This window comes from Lepeophtheirus salmonis, chromosome 5 (assembly GCF_016086655.4).
Source record: "Lepeophtheirus salmonis chromosome 5, UVic_Lsal_1.4, whole genome shotgun sequence".
Lineage (NCBI taxonomy): Eukaryota > Metazoa > Arthropoda > Copepoda > Siphonostomatoida > Caligidae > Lepeophtheirus > Lepeophtheirus salmonis.
This window is the reverse complement of record NC_052135.2, coordinates 70,089,267-70,096,471: the sequence shown is the minus strand read 5'-3', so window position 1 is coordinate 70,096,471 and position 7,205 is coordinate 70,089,267. Positions and strand designations below refer to the sequence as shown.

The window sequence follows — 7,205 nt, the reverse complement described above, 5'->3', positions numbered from 1 at the left end:
ATTCTTTTAAGTCTTGTTTTTTTTCTCTTTTAATATGAATTTAGGGGATTATGATTCCCCATTAAATAGCAAGAGGTGAAAAGCTCATAAAATACCCATTACTTAAATGAAAAGAGTAAACACATACATCTAGGTCGGAGAGGGAGGTAAAGACTGACGACTACAAAATTTTGACTCAATTACTAAGAGTTGATTTGACTTAACACACACAACATACCAACATTTGTTTACTATTGATTGATTTATAGTTTGTAATTCCCGTCTAATGAAACAATCTCCGTTGCTCCTGGGAACAACATATTTGTTCTAACTATTATTTGAACGTTCAAATATATCTTATTTCTTCTCAATCAGTAAACTTTGAGGTTTGATAAATCAATTAAACAGAAAGTAAATAAAAATCAACAAATATAAATTACAATATAAAAACTAAAAAGGCTGTTAAAAAACAGGAATTCTCAGCGTCTAAAGAAATTGTATTATTAATAATGATAGTATGTAAATCATGTTAATTTAAAATATAGTAAGTATTAGTCTGTGCATTAAAGAAATAAATATGGGTTGTGAGATTATATTTCCTAAATATAAATATATTACTTTTTACCAAGTGACAATACAGATGTGGGCGTTTAAAACTGAACACTCCTTTAAATTTTACGCCATGCACATATTCGTAAGTTTATTGAGTTGAAACCGGTTTATACTTCGAGGCAAGGGTCTTGACTAGTTATAAACAAAACTCCAGCAAAATCTAAATAGCAACAGTGAAACAACAGCCGATAATATGGAAAGACGTCGACTCACAATTTTGGAACTTTCCGTGCGGGGAAAAACTCCCAATAAAGCTAAGATAAAATCCGGTGTCGTTGGCCATCATCTCACCTAGGCTGAAGGGCGTCTCATCACTGAGCAAAACGACAACATCGGCTGGTTTTTTCTTAAGCTTGTTGAGAATAATCTTCGACCTTGCGAAGCGTTTTTTCTTGTCTACAGGCTTGAAGGGCTTGACAAGGGGTTCTCTTGTAGACCTGTCTTAACTAGCCGGTCCATGGTCCTTCTGCGGACGTCGATTTCCCTGGAGAGGCTGCTGACGGTGCCCTTGCCTCTTGTCCTCGACATACTTTTTCACAGCAGCAACCATTTCGTCCGACCTTCAAGGCCTTGACTTAGATCTTGTGGTCGCCTCAGGAGTCCTTTTGGCTATCACGCTGTAAACAGTGGTGCGGCTGCAGTTCAGAACCTTGGCAATTTCAGTGGGAGTTGTTCCCCGAAAGGAAAGTTCCAAAATTGCGACTCGACGTCTCTCCATATTATCGGCTGTTGTTTCACTGTTGCTAATTAGGTTTTCCTGAAGTTTTGTTTATAATTAGTCAAAACCCTTGCCTCGAAGTATAAATCGGTTTCAACACAATAAAATCACAAATATGTGCATGGCGTTAAATTTAAAGGAGTGTTCAGTTTTAGACGCGTACACCTATGCTCATCAGGGATCCTTCTTTTCCTAAAACTATGGTATCTACTAGATATGCAAGATAGTTTCAAGTTGAAAAATACTGGTGAAATACCAGTTAGTACTTCCATCTTGAAAAACAATTTGAATTCAGGATTCTCTTTATAGTTGAAGCAATGATTTTTCCAAAGATTATCCTTCCATAACCTCCAAGGAGTCTTTCTGTCACAACTTCAAGCATTCCATCTTTAACTCTTCCTTCAGGAAGTGGGTGTTCAACTTTGATTTAGTTCTATCTATCAGGTATTGCGTTTTATTTATTATTACCAATAAAATACTGAGATATAACGCGGCATACACATCCTAAAATATCTTACCCCATTCTCACAAAAATATTAGTTCTCCAAAAAATTACTTTGATTTTTTTCCCTAACAATTGTCATCATTATATCATAAAATCTACATATGTATGAGGTATAGCTTATTTGATAGAAAGAAATAGGATGTCACTACTGCTCTCAGTCTTTTCTACATATATATTATAAAGTTTTTTTATTACTTATTGTAAATACTTGCAGAGAAATAAGCTATAAATATAAACTATAAATTTTATTCATGTAAAGTTTATTTCCCTCAAAAAGAATCTAAAACCTTTCTTACAATAAAAAAATAATGATATATTTGGAAAAAGTTAAAATAATAAATTAAATGCACTTGAATTATTATATCGCCTTGCTTAAATAAATGAAAAAAGGTAGAACTTTGAAAAGAAGACTTTGGGATTTATATTGCAACATTAAGGGAGCTGTGAGGTCATCATTTGGAAAGATTAAAACCTGTATGTATATAATATTACAAAGTACCTTGGTATAGAATGTATATCAGTATTAATACATAATTCCATGAACAACTCAACATGGCGCAGTTGGAAATTAAAGTGCATTATCTACGAATGAAGGGGAATGTAACTCGTCAAGTTTCAGCACTTAGGAACTTTGTGGGATGAGTGGAGTCCTTAACATTGGAGGAAATAAACGAGGATATGATGAAGAATGTCTAATTCATCATGTCCAAAGTCGAGAAAGCCCTACAAGAAATGGAGACTAGATTCAATTCGTAGTTGGAATGGGAAAAACAAGAGGCCCAGACTGAGGGGATTTTTGTTGAAGATGTCACTGAAACTTTAAATAAATTAAAACTATCGACCCTAAAACTCTCAAAATATTCCATAAATAAGAGACGTCTACTTGGAGAGTTTCTCCGTTAAAGTGAGCCAAACCATGAAAAACTTATCCAGATAGCTATGGACTGGGAGTCGGCTTCATATATGGAGGAAAAAATAAAAGATAATAAACCAGAAGATGTTGCAGCTCTGTCTACTTACAAAAATCAACAATGACAGCAACAAAATCAAACTACAAACAAAAAGTATCATCCTCCAATAGGCCTTAAACGTAAATGCTATAGATGTGGCGAATCAAATACATTGCATCTACCTTTTGAATGTCCTGCTAAAAATAAGACGTGTAAGAAATGCAAAAAGAAGGACCATTTAGAGAAAATTTGCATAAATGATGCTGAATCTTCAGTGAAGTGTAAGGCCAAGCCACTCAAAACGTCAACTAACTGATTGAGAACTTAATCCATCGATTGCATCACTCCATACCTCAAGAATTAAGTTTATCCAAGGTCAGGCCATCCTTTTATTATGAAAGCTCTCCTGGATACAGGAGCTACTGAGTTTCTTTTTGCACGACTTGGTATTGGAGTATAATATCGAATTGGACTCAACTAAAAGACTCTCCATCACAGCAGCGAACACTTCAAGCTTGCAGTGCACAGAGAAGACTCCGAAACAGACATCATGGCAAACATTACTCCAGATCTACAAGATGAATTAATTGTTTCATGGTATGGTCTACAAAAACTTAGGATAATACCTGAATATTTTCTTCAAATCTTTCAAGTCTCTCCAAATGAATCTATCATCTGTAAAAGAAGATCGACAATGGGAGATACATCATTCAAAAATATAAAAAGTGTAGTACCTGGAATATCAAATGAAGTTAAACAGTTGATATCAAGCTGTAATTCATGCCAAGAGCTAGGCCCTTCAATACCTCTAGAATCACTCCAAAAATCTTGAGCGCCAAAGCCATTTGAATCTGTGACTTCTGACCTAATTGAGGTCAATGGCAAAACATATATCGTGTTGAAGGACAGCTATTCAGGGTGTCCCCTCATAAGTCAGTTACGAAATATTTCAACTAATTAAGTCATTTATATCATGTTGACGTGGTTTGAAGATTGGGGTGGCTTCCAAAGCATATTCGAGCTAACGATGGACCACCATTCCGGACAGAAGTTGGGACTTCTGCAAAAGGTTTAGACATTAAACATGAGTTCGTACCACCATACTCACCCCCAATCCAACGAGCATGCAGAGTCTGCCGTCAAATCCATAAAAATGATCCTCAAAAAATCATATAACTGGGCTTCATATTGTTCATCACACCTGGAATGGAGAAATATACCCATATCTGACGGACTCAGTCTAGCCCCATAGGAATTTGGATACTCACAAAGACCTCAGATACCAACATTTCCTATTTTCTACACTTAGTTGTCGCCTTCTGACTTTGAGGAACGAGAGAGAAGGATCTCTTATCCAAAAATACTACGATCGCACTTTTCAAATCGAAACCCTTTGATTCTTGGAGATCACATTAGGATCCAAAATGCTAAGACAAAGATGTGGGACACACGTGGAATAATTACAAATACTCGGGAAGATGGAAGTTGCTACTTTTTTTAATGTAAGAGGAAAGAAAATAAATAATTATACTTAATAGACGTTTCCTAAGAACTTATCAACCAGAATGTCCTTAAAAGTGACTTATATAATATTAGTATTACGTAATTATCTGTCAGTGTTGTATATTAATGTTTTGTGAAGGGTATTAACGTTATGTATTAATTATGTTTCTTGGGGGAGATGTGAGGTCGTCATCACACAGAAAGAGTAAAACCTGTACGTATAGAATATTAGAACGTACCTTTGTATAGAATGTATTTATATCAGCAAAAGGGGAAATACAGTGTGGAATGGGCATGTTAAAAAAACGAAAATCAACATGATGATCCTGACAATTTGAAAAATGTTTTAGAGGAGAGAAAGAATATTACTCATGACGTTTCATTGGATCAGCTATGACAAGGGAGGAAGGAGAAAAGGATATTTGCTAGAATAACTCCGATGTGGATCCCAATTCTACTCTGAGTCCAACAACGGCTTATATATCTGCAAGAAATCCTCAGGGTAACGCTCCGTCTTTTATGAGCAACCACGAACGTTCAAACAGTTTATGAATATAATTGTAACTATTTAGGAAAGGAAGTTCACTACTCAGGAATTAAATAATAATGACAACTGCTAAGGAAAATAAAGTTCGTTCTTTATACTACCAATTACACAATAATGGGACGTCATTTCCTGCAAATTCTCAAGACTTCTGTACATTTATGTTGGCTGTAAAGTGAATGTTAATATCGATTGTAAATAAAACGTGAAACAAAAATTCTAGTAATAGAATTGGCATTCGTTAAAGCTCAGCGAGACAAAATTAGCAATTATGTTGGACTTATAATATCTAGTAAGGATGTGTATGAGTTAAAAAAACAAACAAGAAAATAGTATCAAAAACAAGATTAAGCGACATGAACCTTATCAAAAGAGATTAGAAAATCTTCATGAAATGCAGCAAAATGTGGAAGATTCAAGATTGAAGGTTGTCAATTACAGATCAAGACGTAGAAAAAAAAAATGCAAGAATAAAGTCCTATTAAAAACATACTAGTTGATAAAACCCGTACTCGGTGTACTTGTAACCTAAAAAGCATTTCAAATACTATAGCCCTTATAACTACAATACATCAAACCTTTGTATGTGAAATGGCAGAGATTATTACTCTAGCTTGGTTTGATTGTTCTTGGTAATTGATCATAACAAGATAAATGAGCCCAAGAAAACCTATTTACCAGCTTGATGAACAATTTGATGGGACATAGGAAGCAAAGGAAATAAGTTGCTTGTTTTTTGATGGGAGATGAGGTGAATGAAGAGGATCCCTGGAAAATAATTTGAAATTCAAGTATTTATTTTTATATTTTGAGAAGAAAAACTAAATGTTAATTGTGTTCCATCAATATGTATATTCTCATTTTCTTCATTATCAGTAATAATACAAGCCTGTGGCATCGGCTTTTTTGAATTACATAAGATTGTCTGATCTGGAAAAAATAATTAAATAGTCTGTAATGAACTTGCTAACTTTTGGTAGATTATAAATAAATTAGAGGCTAACGTTCAAACCAAAAATTGAGATAGCAAAGGTTTAACCCAATAAAAATTCCTTGATATCAATAGAAATGAATGTAAATAAATATATTTGTGCAGAGCCCCCTTCCCCCCATTTTCTGCTCAAAGGTTTCCGTATGAAGTAAAACTGTTTAACATCATTAAAAATTATTTTTTTAAACAATATATGTGAGTTATCAAATAAAGAAAATCTTATTTGATTAAAAAAAATGTGAAGGGATTTTCCTAGGCTGCAGGTGCTTTCTCCTTCTTATTTTTTTTAATATTTTCACTTTGAAGTTTAAAATGAAATGGCGTATTAAGTTATTATCAACTTTTCCTCTTTCAACTTAATTAATCATGTTCTTTTCTTACTTTATGATTGTTAATTTATTATAATAAAAAAAAAGACAAAAAAACTAAAAAATAAATACAGGATTTACCGTAGGTTTAACATCCAGGAAATCCCAAAAAATGGGTTATCTAGAAAGACCCTCTACTACGTATTTCTAGTGCAGGTCTCAAAATACAAGTTATTAATATTAATTTATTCGGAAGAAACAGTTCAGTGACGTCTCCAGGGATTGAATTTTCCTTCTTTTGAAGGACTTAAAAGTGGGACTAGACTAGACAGAAGTCCTTGGTCCTTATAAAGACCAACACAACGCTATGAATTTCTATTTTTGTTAATATAAATAAATGACATTATTTTTATAATTAATCAAGAGCTTTCTATTTGATATTTATTCATTTTAAAGTCCGGCAATTAATATATTTGTTTGTTTTTTTAATAAAATAGAGTCATCAATCATTATCATTCAATTTGATGCATTTTTTTTTACAAAATAAACTTTTTAATATTGTAACACAGTGTAATTTTATACAGAATATTGAACGCTACTTCTAAATATTTGTATACATACATAATAGTAATCTTCTTATTATTGGTAAAAATAAATTTATGTACATTTTTGATGAACAAACATAAATTAAGCTATTAACAAAAAAAACTATGAATTTTTTTCTCTGCGCTTATTTTTTCTTCATATAAGCCAAGAGGAATATTGAAATACAAAATTCAACATTAATAAATCGGATTTAAAAAAAAGTTTATTAACAAGTAAAATAAAAATCAAGTGTGTACTACATTATGAATCCTTTATTTACGATTATACTGCACTGCCTAATGTGCAATTTGGCTTTAGAAGAGGCAATGCATACATAATTTAATTTATTGTAATATTTATATCATCATTAATAACATAACGCTCATGCCTAACAATGGTAGTTCATAGTAGGTATAAGGAAACATGTCTCCCTTGAAAATTAAAGAGCACTAATTAATCTTCTATTACTTCCGTTCAAATAATAACACAAATAGTTAAATGGGGTCTGAA

At 32.9% G+C, this 7,205-nt stretch overlaps 1 long non-coding RNA gene across 1 annotated transcript; it reads right to left on the bottom strand.

The window, feature by feature from the left end:
• Window positions 1–2,168: 2,168 nt before the first annotated feature.
• On the bottom strand, window positions 2,169–3,324 carry LOC139905302 (uncharacterized). The gene is made up of 3 exons (XR_011779947.1): window positions 2,947–3,324; window positions 2,835–2,897; window positions 2,169–2,769 (listed from the first exon to the last, which is right to left on the bottom strand). It is a non-coding gene; the product is annotated as an uncharacterized lncRNA (long non-coding RNA).
• Between the last annotated feature and the right edge of the window lie 3,881 nt (window positions 3,325–7,205).